Source organism: Magnolia sinica, chromosome 11, assembly GCF_029962835.1.
Source record: "Magnolia sinica isolate HGM2019 chromosome 11, MsV1, whole genome shotgun sequence".
Lineage (NCBI taxonomy): Eukaryota > Viridiplantae > Streptophyta > Magnoliopsida > Magnoliales > Magnoliaceae > Magnolia > Magnolia sinica.
Window position 1 is genome coordinate 26,770,857 of NC_080583.1, and position 18,296 is coordinate 26,789,152.

An 18,296-nucleotide genomic window follows, 5' to 3' on the forward strand; every position below is an offset into this window, starting at 1 on the left:
TTTCTTTTTGTTTATAGGAATTAAGGAAGGAAGCTGCTAAATAACATTGTCTTCAAAAGGAGGAGCTCTCAAATCTTCAGACATTCATCATCTCCTTTTCTCGGGTTCTTCTTTCCAATTCTCGTTTACATAGCTTTCTCTTGTTTTTAGGAATTCATAACTTTTTCCTTTAGTTTTATTCATCTTAGGTTGCATCTTAGTTTAGTTTTCTTTCTTATATTGATAACATAGTTTATGCTAGGACGTAGATCTCTGAATATAGAACTAGCACCGTTTGATCCTGAGATTGAAAGAACAATTCGTGAAAGATTGAGAAATAATCCTGTTGAAATGGCGAATGAGACTGAAGTTAAAGCTCTCAAAGATTATTCAGCTCCTGTCCAATTTAATGCGCCTTCATGCATCGTGTTGCCAACCACTACGGCAGCACACTTTGAACTTAAACCTGGAGTCATACAATTGTTGTCATCCTTTTATGGATTGGACAAGGAGGACCCATATCATCATGTGAAAGAATTCTTAAACATTTGCTCCACCTTTAAGTTCCAAAACTTCTCAAACGATTCGATCCGCCTACGTCTGTTTCCCTTTTCTTTGAAGGATAAGGCGAAAGCATGGTTGAATTCTCTAGAAGTTGGATCTATCATTACATGGGACCAACTGTCTAAGAAGTTCTTAAACAAGTTCTTCCCCGTTCACAAAACTAATGCCCTCCGTAGAGAAATTACTAACTTGACACAAAAAGAGGGCGAGCACTTTCATGAATGTTGGGAAAGATGGAAGGACTTGCTTCTTAAATGTCCTCACCATGGTTTTGAGAAGTGGCAACAAGTTCAATACTTCTATGACGGCCTCCCCAAAACCGTCGCATGGTTGATGCCACCAGTGGAGGGTCATTCATGACCAAAAGTGATGTCGAAGCATGGAACTTCTTTGAAACCTTGTGCGAAAATTCCCAGCAATGGGATTATTCAAATAGAGGTGACAGAAGTCCCCAACCACAAAAGAGAGGTGGTATATATGAGATAGGAGTCATGCCAGAGCTGAGCGCCAAGCTTGATAACCTGACAAAGAAAGTTGATGCTCTGGTATTAAATAATGGACCACCACAAACAGCTCAAGTCGAGGCATATGCCACATGTTCTAGTCCTGCCCATCCTATGCAGTCTTGTCCATCTGGTGCAGCATTCCCAGAACTTCTCTCTGAACAAGTTCATGCTATGAACACTTTTCAAAAATCTGGGAATGATCCTTACTCGAACACATACAACCCAGGGTGGGCTAGACATCCAAATTTCTCTTGGGCAAAAGGACCATAACAAGGAGGACCATCTGAAAATCCTCCCATGCAACCGCACCTCCAAGTTGGCAGTCAACAACCGCAACAGTTTCCACAATATCAACAACTGCCTACACAATCAAGGAAATCATCTCTTGAGGATACACTCCATCTTTTCATGCAGAGTTCTCTCCAATTCTAAAAAGACACCGAACAAACCTTTCTGGCCAACCAGGAAAGCTTACATGCAAATGCACAATCCATTGCCAAGCTGGAAGTACAAATGGGTCAACTAGCTGCCACATTGAGTGAGAGAGAGAAGGGCAAGTTCCCTAGCCAACCTGAGGCTAATCCAAAGGGACAGTATGAGATTGGCTCTAATTCCAACCAAGGGCAATATCATGAACAGGCCAAATCGATCACTACCCTTAGGTCAGGCAAGCAGATTGATAACAGAATAGAGATGCCTGGGCATGAATCAAATTCTAAAACAGAAGATCAAGATGAAGCAGAGAGCCATACCAATGCATCCAAAGTCCAAAAGCTCTCTGACTCTCCAAGAGCCACTAATGTGCCACCTTATGTGCCCAAAGCACCCTTTCCTCAACGTCTGGCACCAATAAAGAAAAGAAATAACTTTGATGAAATCTTGGATGGGTTTCAAAAAGTGCAAGTCAACATCCCGTTGCTTGACGCTATCAAGCAAGTCCCTGCTTACGCTAAGTTTCTTAAAGATTTATGCACTCAAAAGCATAAGCAGAATGTTCATAAGAAAGTCTTCCTTGCAGAGCAGCTCAGCTCCATGATTCAACATAACACCCCTCCTAAATTTAGGGATCCAGGAGCTCCCACCATTTCTTGCGGCATAGGAGATCATAAGATCGGGAAGGCATTACTTGATTTAGGGGCGAGTGTCAATTTGTTACCATATTCGGTTTATGAGCAGCTAGGACTTGGTGAGTTGAAACCGACTAAGGTAACATTACAATTAGCCGATAGATCTATCAAGGTGCCCCGGGGTGTTATTGAAGATGTGTTAATCCAGGTTGATAAATTTTATTTTCCAGTGGATTTCATAGTTATAGATACTCAGCCTGTCCAGAATCTTCATAGTCAGATCCCAGTCATTTTGGGTCGTCCATTTTTGGCCACATCTAATGCTATTATCAATTGCAGGAATGGAGTTATGAAATTGTCCTTTGGTAACATGAATATTAAACTCAATGTTTTTAACGCAGGACAACAAACCTCAGATTTGGATGACATATTTGAAGTGGACATGATCGAGAGCCTTGTGCAGGACTCCTTCCGTACATCTTTTGAAGATCCTCTTGAGACCTGCTTAGCACAATCGGGCATGGATTTTGACATTGATAGTCCCATCCATGAAGTCAATGCGTTGCTCGACTCTACTCCTATATTGGAGACTGAAAAATGGAGAGCGAAAGTGGAACCTCTTCATCCCTCTGAGACTCTTCCTGACAGCACAGTTTGTAACTTTGAGAAGACAAAGGCGAGTAGGCTGCTTAATGTTCTTAGAGCATATAAGGCAGCAATTGAACGGAAGATAGAAAAAATCCAGGGAGTATGCCCCACTGTATGGATGGATCATGCTGTGGTAATATCGCATAACATGCAAAGTAAGCGTGATCATAACATAGAAGAAGTCGTTCGAGCAGAAGTCCTTAAATTATTTGACGACAGTGTCAGTTGCCTTATTTCAGATAGCACAGTTCATGGGAACTCACATTACTTGTCTGGGATCGGTTAATGAAAGTGTTGAGGTAATTTCTTTGGCGGACCCTGGTTATAAAGATTATTTCATTCATGGTCCGTTCTTGTCTGGCTGAAGACGTTAAACTTAGCGCTCATGGGAGGCAACCCAGCCTTTTGCTTTATTGTATTGCTTTTTATTTCATTCATTTTCATTTTTCTTAGTTAGTTACTTCAATGTTTGTGGGTAACATTACTGCAAACCCTCATGAGACTACAACTCGTCCACTAGGGGTAACCTAGGGGTTTAAAGGCTTGTTGCATGCGCTAAATGCAATCGAGAGCACCTGCGAAAGTGGTATAGGTAGGATCTTCTTTTGTTTTTCTTTTTGTTATTTTTGCTTATGTTGATCTCTCTTGTGCTAACTCGCTTTTACGTTGAAATTTTTCACAAATTTTGAGAAAGCTTCTTGATTCTCCATCCAGGTATTATCTTTTCATCACTCCTCTTTTATTCTCGTTGTCCCATGTGCATTGCTTGTTTATTTCTTTTACATTGAGGACAATGTAGATTTTAGGTTGGGGGTGGGAGATTAGGGTACCTAATCAGTATTTTCTTGGTCTTGAGCAAAATTTGTGATTCTTGGTCTTGAGCAAAATTTGTGAAAATTTTAAAATTTTTTCTGAATTTCTATTGAATTCAAAGTGATTTTGAAGTGGTATTTGTGTGTGTACATGCATGACAGTAGATGGACACCATGGTTGAGGTTGTTTCCACCATCCGGTTCTAATGGACAGTCCAGATCAACCATTGGGATGATGGTGGTGGGCCACTCATCATCTCAGCATCCTTGGATGTGGACGCTGGACTTGAATTTAGGTGGGAGTCAGGTTAGCGCACATTGACCGAGTCCAATGGTTCGGTGCAATGCACGCTTACGTGCACTGTGTGTGCACGTAACCCAATGTGGGGCCCATCATGATGCTCATGAGAAATATGCTCCAACCATCTGCTTTCTCATCTAATTTAAGGGGTTGAGACCAAGTTTGAGGCATATCTAGAGATCAGGTGGGCCTTAAATCGGTGTTTTATAGCTGATCTTTCTATTGGACCACTTCCCCAAAGATCCGAGGGCTGAAATTTTATGTGTACAGTTACTTTATGATCCTTAGGTCGGATATAAAGTTTCGTACCAAACGGATAGTAGGAACCTTGTGATCTTGCATTAAGGATGATTTTCAGGCTTCTTTAGCTTCAATCACTTGATTTTCTCGGATCTTTAGTGTGTGAATTCTTCAATCTCAGTCTCCTAAGATTCGTCCCTTGCCTTGATGATTCTTGAGCATGAAATCCATGCTTTTAGTACTCTTTTTAGTCCAAGCTCCTAAATTCACCTTGTAACACAAACATGATTAAATTAGAGCGTTAAGCATTATCTGTTCATAAAATCAGGTAATAACTGGGGGTCTAATATGCAATATTTGACCCTCAACACAATCCCCAACCAACATTTTACTAGTCCCGAGCAAAGTATGCAAAAAATATTTTGAGAACCACAGGATAAATTTTTATAAACTCAAGTGGTTTTTGAAAAGCAATCCATATAATATAATTCTAAGATGCAACAATGTTGAGCATTACCTCTTCCCAAACTCAAGCACACGGTAAACGTCATGGCCAAGAGTATTAATCCATCAATTAGAACAATACTAAACATTGAGTTCCATGGGTGTATAGTGCAATCTCGACTCATCACAATTAAAGGTCTAATTCTTAATTTTCATGATATCATTGGCAACCAAAAAGAGAATTCTGGACAACCAAAACTTGCCTTATAGTTCAACCTTTTTATTCTTTCAGCTTTTGATTTTTCCATTGATGGGTTCACACTGTTTCAACCTTTTTAAAGATCTTTAACAGGTAGCCATTTTCGATGACAACTGTTTTTTAGCTAGATATTTTTTTTTCTTTCATTGAACATGATGGACAAATTCCTTAGGTTAGTTCCTTTCATGCTTAGTGATTACCAAGTCAACAATTCAATATCGGACGGAAACCTTAATGTGTAAGCCAACTGTGACATGTGAAATCATGACTCAATCAATGTTAAAAACTTCTAATCATGGATTAATAATTCAAACTTAACTGTGAAATCTAACAGGTAACTGAATTCAAGAGTCATAAATCACCAACATTAAGTATCTTATACTTCTAAATCAAGAACACCCTTTAAAATCACTCGAACTCACAAAATTTTCAGAAAAATTTAAAAAATTTTCACAATTTTTGCTAAAGACTGAGAAAACACTGATTAGGTGACCTAATCTCCCATCCCCAACCTAAAATCTACATTGTCCTCAATATAAAAGATATAAGCATGCAATGCACATGAAACAACAAAATAAAGGAGAAGTACTGGAAAGGTAGTATCTGAGGAAGAAATCAAGAGGCTTTTCTAGAAAGATCTCAACGTGAAAGTGGGTCAGCACAAGAGTTAAACCAACACAAAACAAACTATCCTAACACCATAAAGCCGACTATCCTAGAATGACATAAAGCAAACTACCCTAGTCCTATGAAAGTAGTAAACTTACCTATACCTTCGTCATACTAGGAGATCAATCCTAATAAACAGGATCATTCAGAGGTATGGACATGTCCTCTGAATCAAATTTCTCAACAAATAGCTTTAATCGATGTCCATTCACCTTAAACTCATTGCCATTGTTTGGATTCTGAATCTCAACAGCCCCATGAGGATAAACATTGGTAACAGTGAAAGGGCCGGTCCAACGAGATCGGAGTTTGCTCGGAAAGAGATGTAACTGAGAATTATACAAAAGGACCTTTTGACCTGGCATGAATGATTTTCTAAGAATGTGTTAATTATGAAATGCTTTCATCCTGTCCTTGTAAATTCTCGAGTTCTCATATGCATCGTTCCAGATTTCTTCGAGTTCATTCAATTGTAGTTTGCATAGCGAGCTAGTGTTGTCTAAATTGAAGTTCAAATTTTTGATCGCCCAGTAGGCTCTATGTTCCAACTCCACAGGCAAGTGGCAAGCTTTTCCATAGACAAGTCTAACGGGAGACATTCCAAAAGGGTTTTTAAATGCAGTACGATAAGCCCATAAAGCATTAGTCAATCTGATTAACTAATCCTTATGGTCAGGGTTAACCGTCTTTTTCAAAATGTGTTTGATCTCCCTATTGAAAATCTCAGCTTGCCCACTTGTTTGTGGGTAGTATGGAGTGCTCACCTTATGAGAGATACCATATTTCTTCATTAAATTTGCAAATGACCTATTACAAAAATGTGAGCCTCCATCACTAACGATGGCTCGAGGCGTTCCGAATCGAGAAAGGATGTTCTCTTTTAAGAATTTAATAGCCGTTTGATGGCCATTATTCCGGCATGGAATCACTTCAACCCATTTAGTGACATTGTCTACAGTGAGCAAAATATATAAATGTCCAAAGGATTGGGGGAATGGTCCCATGAAATTGATGCCCCAGCAATCAAATGCTTCTATGATAAGGATGGGGTTCAAGGGCATCATATTTCGATGGGACAATGCTCCTAATTTCTGACAATGCTCACAAGCCTTGCAAAACTCATAAGTGTCCTTGAACATAATGGCCAGTAAAATCTATCCTGCAGAATCTTGGTCGTGGTCTTTTTAGCAGAAAAGTGACCACCACAGGCCTGAGAGTGACAGAAGGAGATGACACTTTGATGTTCATTGTCTAGCACACATCTCCTTAAGATTTGGTCTAGGTAATATTTAAACAAATATGGATCATCACATAAGAATTTACGCACCTCAATGAAAAATTTCTTCTTATCTTGCATAGTCTAATGTGTCAGTGTGAAACCTGTGATAAGATAGTTAACAATATCAGCAAACCAAGGTGAATGAGAGACTTTGAACAATTATTCGTCAGGAAACATGTCATTTATATGTGTCGTCTTAAGGGAATCAGAGAGATTAAGGTGAGAAAGATGGTCAGCCACTACGTTCTCTACTCACTTTTTATCTTTTATTTCTAAATCGAATTCTTAGAGTAGGAGGATCCATCTTATTAGGCAGGGCTTACCATCATTCTTAGAAAGAAGATACTTGAGCACCACATAATCTGTGTAAACGACGATCTTGGATCTGATCAAGTAGGACCTAAATTTGTCCAAAGCGAATACTACGGCCAAGAGTTCCTTTTCTGTAGTTGAGTAGTTCACTTGGGTAGGATTTAGAGTTCTACTTGCATAATGAATAATGTATGGCTTCTTTTCTTTTCTCTAGCCTAAAACTTTCCTAAGAGCATAGTCAGATGCGTCGCACATAAGTTGAAAAGGAAGGCTCTAGTTGGGTGGCTGCATGATAAGTGAAGTGATTAACATGCCCTTAAGCTTAGTGAAAGCTTCTTGGCATTGCTCAGTCCACTCGTATGGTGCATCCTTTTGAAGTAGATTATATAGAGTACGAGAGAGGAGACTAAAGTCCTTTATGAATCTTTTGTAAAAATCGACATGTCCTAAGAAGAATCGCACGTCTCGTATGTTCTTAGGTGGAGGTAGGTTAGAGATAAGATCAATTCTTGCCTTATCTACCTCAATTTCTTTGGACGAGATGATACGACCAAGGATAATTCACTTACGAACCATGAAATAACACTTCTCCCAATTGAGTACCAAATTCTTTTCTTCACATGTTTTCAACACACATTTAAGATTCTTTAAGTAATCGCTGAAAGATGGACCGAAGACAGAGAAGTCGTCCATGAAAACCTCTGGATATTGCCCCACCATATCAGAAAAAATACTCATCATGCATTGTTGAAAAGTGACAGGGGCATTACATAGTCCGAATGGCATCCTTTGCTAAGCAAAGGTGTCGTAGTGTAATGACCCAAAAAATTTTGTGCCAAGACTCGAGTATCACCTCTATTTTCCTTAGAAGTTAATTGTGGGGTAATTAGCGGTAAACTCGATTGCTTGTGAAGTTTGCATCAATCACTTTAAATTGGATCTGCATGACTCAAAACCTGTAAGACCATTAGCGCTATGTTACTCTGAAATCTAGGATTCATCGCTAAATCCAGTTGCTCTTGAAAATTTTTGGAAGCTTTGGATCGGACCTGGACCACGCGTCGAAAGTCCGATGGCGATGATCTTAAGCTGTTGTGGTCACCATGTTGGACTTGATCATCACTTCAAAAATCAAGTCCAGATGATGTTCTAGGTCGATTTGATTGAGTCTGGAGTGAAGAGTGTGAGAACGGTGAGAAATTAAATATGCTTTTATGAAATCTGAGTCGTGTCTCTTGTGCGACGATTTTAAGCAATCTGACCGTTGGATTCTGACCCAATTTCACCCTCGGATCAGGGAAGGTGGCCCAGGCAGGTCATAGTGCTTGTGGACCTGATCGAGTTTCGGTGACCGTTGAATTGATTGTGGTCCGCCACGGCTAATCTGAAGATCCGATTGGTACGAAAACTCAGCCTGACCTAGATCCATGGTCAGTGAGCTTAAGTCCGACCGCACGTGGAAAAAGGCCCACCAGAAGTGCTTCATTGGATCGAGAGAGGCTTGTTTTGGTTATAACCTAAGTATACCTTGGCCCTGGGGTTATTTTATCAATGTTAGGCCTATATATAGACCTTAAAACCTTAACTCTCTTTTCCATACGAATTTCCTAACCCTAGCTAAGAAAGAGAGAGGAAAAGAGAGAGAAAGTGAGAGAGAAGTTGGTGAATCATTCTTGGATTCTTTCCTGTTACTCTACATCCTTAAACCTTCACTTTTGAATCATTATTCCGGCGATTCTAAGTTCATCTTTGGGTAAGTTAACCTAACCCTAATATGTTTTAGAGCTTAGAATAGTCTATGTGTAGTAGTAGCTCATTTTTATCCTTGTCTTAGGTTATCTTGTCACCGTTGACGAAGACATATCGTCTGAATCAGTTCGGTGTTCTATTTCTAGTTTAAGGTGCGGACTTTAATTGTATAGGTTATGGTTTTCAAGGCTTTCAATGCCAGTGAATGGTTTATTCTTGTTATGGATGAGATTTCACATGTCAAATGCTATGTTTATTTTGCGTTCCTGATATGCATGTGTTATAAATGAGATTGTGTATTTTAGGTATATGCAGGAAGTACCGTATACGTATAAAATATGAGCATGCGTTTGCCATGATTATTTATCGTGTAATTGTGCTAACCGTATGTGTGACAACTCCTTGGCAAAAGGAATTGTCCAAATGCGTGTTTTTCAACATACGTCATGTATGTTGCACTATGTATTCTAAGTGTTTGTAGAAATGCCTGAATGGTTTAAAGTGTAATATATTAACCTAATTACAGGCGTTGAGAAGCGATTATCAACTCTCTTCTTGGTGTGTGTGAGTTCCTACGTGCATGTCACATTCTTTGTTGTTTAACTTCAAGTATTACCTATGTTTAAATCCATGTTAAGTTGATATTCTTCAAATGCTCATGTACTACATGATTTGAATTATTGTTCCATTACTGTTCTAAATTCTATATGAATATCTGTTGTAGTGGAATGTGTTTGGGACTATGAATAGTCCAGGAAATCGGTAATCGGCCTTGAGTTCGTGGCTGAGGTTGCTTTCGCCACGTAGGACGTGATTAGAGTTGTCAACAGTGGTTTAGCCACGCGGAGTGTTTGCGCACTCTATGTCATTCAACCCAACGTGCACTCATGCTAGTCAAGTTCGTCAAGTAACCCGATTGTCCGATGTATGTTCACCATGTATGGACACTATTGTATGAATCTAGGGTACCAAACTTACCAATGAAATCCCATTAACCATTGTACCTTGATCCGCTAAGACTCATGAGCCAGACATGGTGGTATGGGACACCGTGGTCGAGCTGTCAGCCTACGCTAGGGTGACGAGCCTCCCCGTAGTGACCAGTGAGCAACCAAACTCGTGAGCCGATTATGGTGGTATGGGACACTATATTTGTGCTGTCGGCCTACATTGATTGGTGACGAGCCCTTTGTAGTGACCTCGAGCATACCTGGATACCGCATTGAGGTGACAAGCCTTATTGTAGTAACGAAGGTATGATAGGCGTGCATTGATTGGTGACAAGCCCTTTGCAGTGACTTAAAACTATATGATCGTATGAGATTGTCTAGGACTGACGACCCTAAAATGGATCACTGTTTGAAAATTGATATGAGGAAGGTACCTTAGCTTCCCAATCCTGCTGTATAAAAAGGACTAATAATAACTTGGTAATCATATTCATGCACCGCATTGCATGTGCCTGGAAGAGGTGGAGCACTTTGAGGTGATGTCATGTGTAACGTAAGATGAAGACGTTGAGGGTGTACCGGTGAGGGCACGCATCATTCTACATACATCCCTGCACTAACAAGAGCACTTAGGACATGTTTGATTGTTCTGCTTTATCATTACTGCTTGATTGAATTGATAACATGTTAACCTTTGCTTTATTATTCCACTGAGTTGATCACTTACTCCCATGTTCTGGGGCGGTGTTTAAACACCCACCAGACTCTGTCTTAGTTACAGATATTGATGCGACCCCTGAGGCAGAGCAGGAGATCGAGGATGATGAGGCTGCATTTTCTTTCATGCAGTTTTCAGGCGGGTTCTAGTGAGCCTTGTTCTGATGCGTGGGATTCTGGGATTTCTTTTTGGGAATAGATGATGTCATTTGATACTTGTAATTTTGATAGTAACACTGGTAAGTACGACCTGGTATGTATATGTATTTCAGGGATTTGCACATGTACACATATATTTCTTTAAGTCTTCCGCTTGCGTTCTTCACTTATCCCTGAATTATATTTACAGTTTGGCTTAATCTATTCCATGTTTTATGCACTCATACAGACAACATACATCCATCATTCAATATGTTGCATAAGTGATGTTTTGAAACTCGGGAGCTGAGTTATGCTTGTTCACACCCCAAGTGCAGGGTTGTGATGTAGTAATAAACTCGGTAAGACCGAGGTCAAATCCACAGGGACTGAAACCTGTACGTTATCTGAAAATAACCAGATCTAGAACTAGGCCAAGATGAAATCTAAACCAATTGTGATTTGAGGAATAATGGTGAAATATTAATCTAAACTTAAAGAATTCAGAGAAAGGGAACTAGGGATTCAGAGGATCCACTTGTAGAGATCAGGGAGATCTTATACCTGCTTCATGAATATTATACTGAACTTACTTGATATAGTTTTCAAGAGATGAAAGGTATAAGAATTAGGTATGATTCCATCATAAATCCATGCCTAAGAGACAAGGTAAACAACAGAACTTAGACCAATCCATAACTAACTAAAAGATGTATGAGTGTTAGGAAGGATTCCATCATCCAACCATGTCTATGAGACGATGGTGAACAACAGGGTTTCCGAACATCAAAATAAAAGGAAAGGAATTATTCAAGCCATCACAGATCTACTGTAATTTAAATCACAACAAACCATTAATGACTAAAAGAATTTCTTAAATCAAAACAAAGTCAATCAGTTCAGTTCAAATCAAACCTATAGAAGCTCCCATCACGCCACAAGCTTCACCTCTTAGCCCTAGCTAAGGGATTTAGCCTAACATAATCATAGGAAAAAGAAGAAAAATAAAGAAAAAATACATAAAAATTTTAAACACTTCTCTCTCCGCCTCTCTCTCTCTATCTAACGTCCCCTATTCAAGCATACCCTCTTCTCCACGTTTGGAAATCTTTTTGTAGCTTTTGGAGTGGTGGAAATCGGATTTGGGAAGCTATCGCACGCGCAGCGAAAGCCTTTTCGCAGCCAAGTTCGGGGCTTCATAACTCTCGCGTTCCTTGCATTATTTCTATAAAATCAGTGTCTCTTGAAAGTATTTTGGCTGGCCAACACGATGGACGGTTCAGATCTGCCATATGATCAAAGATGGTGGGCCATAACTGCCTGGAAAATCTGATTTCGCGGACGTACGTAGCCTTTCGCACGTTCGGCGCTGACGTGATCGGTGGGCCCCACAAAGGTATTTTCGAAGAAATCCACCCTGTCCATTAGATTCAGGACGAAATTTCAGTCAAGAATGGGTGGTTTTAAACGTCCACTGACGCGGCCCAGAGAAGAAATCACCTCAAAAATCGTTTTGAACGTCGCAGGACCGCCTGTTTGTGGCCTTTGTATCGCGCACGTGTGCTTGCATGGATCCAAAAGTTCAGCAAGGTTTTGTAGTAGTCGAGGCCCTCTACACGATGGATGGTTTGGATTGTCCACTGGGACAATGTGTGGGGCCCACTAGCGTCCGTAAAAACGGACAGTTCCATCCATTACTTGCGCCAATACGGCAATTGCAATTTTAGGAAGACGATGCGGGTCAGCAGCGCTGACCTGCGTTACGTGGTTCGGTGCGGCTCGGCACGTGTACACGTGCAGTGTACACGCCTCACATACAAGCCCCACTGTGATGTGATTTAAAAATCTGATCCAGCCATTTACTTTCTCATCTTATTTAAACCGTCGAAACCAAAGTTGAGACAGTTCCAGATATCAGGTGGGCCCAGAATCAACGGTTTATGGGCTGATCTGTCAGTTGGGGTACTTCCATAGTGATCCGAGGGCTGAAATTTGATATGTACGGTTAATTTATGGCCCTCAGGCCATGTATGAAGTTTTGAGCCAATCAGATGGCGAGAACTATGTGATCTTGCATTTTTCACCATTTTCGGGCCTCTTTAACGTGAATGGCTTGATTTTCTCGGATCCTTGGTGTGTAATTCCATTGATCTTGGTCCCCTGCAGTCCGTCCCTTGCCTTGGGTGTCATCAGAGCGTCAAATCCATGGTTTAAGCACCCTTTTTCAGTTCATGCTTGTAAATACACTCTGCATCACAAACACGATTAAATCAGGCTATTAAACGGTATCAATGATTGTAAATCCATGCAATAACTGGGTCTGATATGCAATATTTGACCCTCAACACAACCCCCAACCAGCATTTTGCTAGTCCCAAGCAACATATGCGAAAAGTAAGTTGAGAATTACAGAACAATTTCTATAAACTCGCGTGATTTTTGTAGAATAATCTAGATATGAGAATTCCCAGATTCATGAATGTTGGATATTACTTCCTCCTAGACTCAAGCGCAAGGTAAACTTCATAGTCAAGTTCAAAGTATTATTCCATTAATTAGAAAAATTCTAATCATTGAGATCTATGAGCGTACAGTGTAATCTCAGCTTATCATCATTAAAATTCACTTCTCTATTCCAGGATATCACTGGTAACCAATAAGAAGATTCATGATAACCAAAACTTGCCTCACAGATCATCTTTTCATTCCTTCAGCTTTTGATTTTTCCATTAAAAGTAACGCCAAGAAGGGGAATCAAATCCTCACCTACAGGGAGCAAACCTATGATGAAGACTGTACACCTAAATTTTTCACATATCATTCATAGGGAATTAAATCTACACCTATAGGGAGCAAACCTATGGTGTAGACCATTCGCCCAATCCTTTCAATTTCTCAGGTTGGTTCCCTTCAAGCTTAGTGAGTACCAAGTAAATCCTTCAATATCAAACTGAAACCTTAATGTGAAAGCGAGATGTGACATGTGAGATCATAACTCAATCAATGTTTACAACTTCTAATCAGAGATTAACACTTCAAACTTAACTGTGAAATCTAATATAATAAATAACTGAATCTAAGAGTCATAAATTACCAACATTACTCATCATGTAATTCTAAATCCAAGATGGTTGTCAAAATCACTTCGGATTCTCAAAAATGTCAGAAATTTTTTTGAAAAATTTCATAATTTTTTTTGCTCAAGACCAAGAAAACACTGATTAGGAACCCTAATCTCCCACCCCCAACCTAAAATCTACATTGTCCTCAATGTAAAAGAAATAAGCATGCAATGCACATGGGATAATAAAAATATAAGAGGAGTGATGGAAAGATAATACCTGGACGAAAGAATCAAAAGGCTTTCCAAAGATATCTACGTAAGATCGGGTCAGCACAAGAGAGAAACCAACAGAAGTAAAATAAAAATAACAAAAATGAAATCCTACCTACACCACTTTCGCAGGTACTCTCCATTGCATTTAGCGTATGCAACAAGCCTTTAAACCCCTAGGTTGCCCCTAGTGGACGAGTTGTAGTCTCGTGAGGGTTTGCAGTAATGTTACCCACAAACATTGAACTAACTAACTAGGAAAATGAAACAGAAAGAAAAGCTGAGTTGGCTCCTAGGAGCGCGAAGTTCACCGTCTATCCTAAAACAGAATAAAGGAAATTACCCTAGTCCTAAGGACTAGGAGATCAATCCTGGTAAACAGGATCAGTCAGAGGTATGGACATGTCCTCTGAATCAAATTTCTCGACAAATGGCTTTAAGCGATGTCCATTTACTTTAAACTCCTTGCCATTGTCGGGGTCTCTTATCTCGACGGCCCCATGAGAGTAAGCGGTGATAACAGTAAAAGGGCCGGTCCAACGAGATCGAAGCTTACCCGGAAAGAGATGTAATCGAGAGTTATACAAGAGGACTTTCTGGCCTGGCGTGAATGATTTTCGTAAAATATGTTGGTCATGAAACGCCTTCATCTTGTCCTTGTAAATTCTCGAGTTCTCATAAGCGTCGTTCCGGATTTCTTCGAGTTCATTTAACTGAAGTTTGCATAGCGAGCCAGCATTGTCCAAATTGAAATTCAAATTTTTGATCGCCCAGTAGGCTCTATGTTCCAACTCCACAGGCAAGTGGCAAGCTTTCTCATAGACAAGTCTAAAGGGAGACATTCCAATAGGGGTTTTAAAAGCAGTACGGTACGCCCATAAGGCATCGGTCAATCGAATTGACCAATCTTTACGGTCAGGGTTAACCGTTTTTTCCAAAATGTGTTTGATCTCCCTATTGAAAATCTCAACTTACCCGCTTGTCTGTGGGTGGTATGGGGTGCTCACCTTATGAGAGATACCGTATTTCTTCATTAAACTCTCAAATGGTCTATTACAAAAGTGTGAGCCCCCATCACTAATGATAGCTCGAGGCGTTCCAAATCGGGAAATGATGTTTTCTTTCAGAAATTTAATGACCGTGCGATGGTCATTAGTTCGACATGGAATCGCTTCGACCCATTTAGTGACATAGTCTACGGCAAGCAAAATATATAAATTCCCAAAAGATTGGGGGAATGGCCCCATGAAATCGATGCCCCAGCAATCCAATGCCTCGATGATAAGAATGGGGTTCAAAGGCATCATATTTCGATGGGACAACACTCCCAATTTTTGACAACGCTCACAAGCTTTGCAAAACTCGTGAGTGTCCCTGAACATAGTGGGTCAGTAAAAGCCACACTGCAAAATCTTGGCCGTGGTCTTTTTAGCAGAAAAGTGACCACCACAGGCCTGTGAGTGACAAAAGGAGATGATACTTTGATGCTCATCGTCTGACACACATCTGCTCAGGATTTGGTCTGGGCAATATTTAAACAAATACGGATCATCCCAGAAAAAGTTACGTACCTTAGTGAAAAATTTCTTCTTATCTTGCGCAGTCCAATGTGTCGGTATGGAACCTGTGACAAGATAATTAGTAATATCAGCGAACCAAGGTGAATGGGAGACTCTGAACAATTGTTCATCGGGGAACATGTCATTGATATGTGTTGTTTCAAGGGAATCAGAGGGATTAAGGCGAGAAAGATGGTCAGCCACTACGTTCTCTACTCCCTTTTTATCTTTTATCTCTAGGTCAAATTCCTGGCGTAGGAGGATCCATCGTATCAGGCGGGGCTTAGCATCATTCTTAGACAGAAGATACTTAAGCGCTACGTGATCAGTGTAAATAATGATCTTGGATCCAATCAAGTAGGACCTAAATTTGTCCAAGGCGAACACTACGGCTAAGAGTTCCTTTTCCATAGTCGAGTAGTTCACTTGGGCAGGATTTAGAGTCTTACTTGCGTAATGAATAACGTAGGGTTTCTTATCTTTTCTCTGGCCTAAAACTGGTCCAAGAGCATAATCAGACACGTCGCACATAAGTTCAAAAGGAATGCTCCAGTCAGGTGGCTGTATGATGGGTGCACTAGTCAATATGCCCTTAAGCTTAGTGAAAGCTTCCTGACATGGTTCAGTCCACTCGTATGGTGCATCCTTTTGAAGTAGATTACATAGAGGATGAGAGATGAGACTAAAGTCCTTTATGAATCTTCTGTAAAACCCGACGTGTCCAAGGAAGGATCGCACGTCCCTTATGTTCTTGGGTGGAGGTAGGTTAGAGATAAGATCGATCTTTGCCTTATCCACCTCGATTCCTTTGGATGAAATAATGTGTCCAAGGACAATTCCCTTTTGAACCATGAAATGACACTTCTCCCAATTAAGTACCAAGTTCTTTTCTTCACATCTCTTCAGCACGCATTTAAGACTTTCCAAGCACTCGCTGAAAGATGGACCGAAGACAAAGAAATCGTCCATGAAGACCTCTAAATATTGCCCCACCATGTCAGAAAATATGCTCATCATACATAGCTGGAAGGTGGCAGGAGCATTACATAGTCCAAACGGCATCCTTCGGTAAGCAAAGGTGCCTTAGGGACATGTAAATGTAGTCTTTTCTTGATCTTCAGGGGCGATCTCTATCTGGTTGTAGCCCGAATACTCGTCAAGGAAACTGTAATAGGAATGACCAGCTAACCTTTCCAAGATCTGATCAATGAAGGGCAAAGGAAAGTGGTCTTTCCTCGTGACGGTATTTAATTTTTTGTAGTCAATGCACATCCTCCAACCAGTAGTGACTCTAGTCGGCACGAGTTCATTATTGGCATTGGCTACGATAGTGATCCCGGACTTCTTAGGAACCACCTGAGTTGGACTCACCCATTGACTATCAGATATAGGGTATATGATACCCACATCCAATAGTTTAAGAACCTCGGCCTTAACCACTTCCTTCATGTTTGAATTTAGTCTACGTTGTGGTTGCCGAATGGTCTTCGCATTATCCTCAAGATATATGCGGTGAGTACAAATCGAGGGGTCGATTCCCTTGAGGTCCGCGATTGTCCATCCAAGGGCTCCCTTATGCTCCAGGAGAGTAGATATGAGCATACTCTCTTGTTCTTTCTCAAGGTGGACAGAAATCACCACCGGGTATGTCTCATCTTGACCTAAGTATGCATATTTTAAATCAGAGGGCAAAGGTTTTAGGTCAAGCTTCGATGGTTTGAGGTTAGACGGTAGAGGCACTTCATCAGTTTGGGGTAACTCTTCAAATTGTGGCCTCCACCGGTTAACTTCAAGTACCGGTACCGCATCAAGCATGACACACGTCTCCCTAATTATGTCATCATCAAACTCATGGGAGTGGGCCAGGCACGTCTCTAGAGGATCAGAGGATAAGGTAAGGGGTGTCCTGTCATCCACGAAAGTATCGATCATGTTAATATCGTAGATATCGTCATCTTCCTCTATCCGTCTGGCCGTGTTGAAAAAGATATTCATTTCTAATGTCATATTCCTGAAAGACATACTCATGACACCATTCCTGCAATTGATAATTGCGTTTGAAGTGGCAAGGAATGGGTGACCTAGAATGACGGGAATCTGAGTGCTTGTGTTACCGATGAGTTCGGTATCCAGGATGATGAAATCAATTGGGTAGTAAAATTGATCAACCTGGACCAACACATCCTCAATTATCCCTCTTGGTATACGAACAGAGCGATCAGCAAGTTGTAGTGTGATTAAGGTGGGTTTTAATTCACCTAAGCCCAGCTGTTTATATACCGAGTAGGGGATAAGATTAACGCTCGCTCCTAAGTCAAGAAGTGCGTGATCAATTCGATGGTCCCCAATTACACATGATATGGTTGGGCTACCAGGGTCTTTGAATTTTTGCGGCACATCTTGCTTTAGGATGGCACTCACTTTCTCAGTCAGGAAGATTTTCTTTTGAATATTTTGCCGTCTTTTGGTCGTACATAAGTCTTTCAGGAATTTGGCATATGAAGGTATTTGTTTCACGGCATCAAGTAGTGGAATGTTGACCTTCATTTTGTTCAACACCTCTAGAATATCCTGAGAGTTAGAGAACGATTTTGGTGCAACCAACTGTTGGGGAAATGGAGCAACCGGCTTTCCTTGAGGTTCCGGTTCTAACTCTGGTGGGGCATGGCTAGATCCATCTTCTTTATCCACTTCCAGGTCCTTAGGCTTTTCAGCCCTAACCGGAATGGTTTTGTCAATGATCTTTCCACTCCTAAGAGTGGTGATGGA

General features: G+C 40.6%; 1 non-coding gene across 1 annotated transcript; it reads right to left on the reverse strand.

The window, feature by feature from the left end:
- Positions 1 to 708: 708 nt before the first annotated feature.
- Positions 709 to 815, reverse strand: LOC131219656 (small nucleolar RNA R71). Its single transcript, XR_009158303.1, has one exon. It is a non-coding gene; the product is annotated as a small nucleolar RNA R71 (small nucleolar RNA).
- Positions 816 to 18,296: the final 17,481 nt, after the last annotated feature.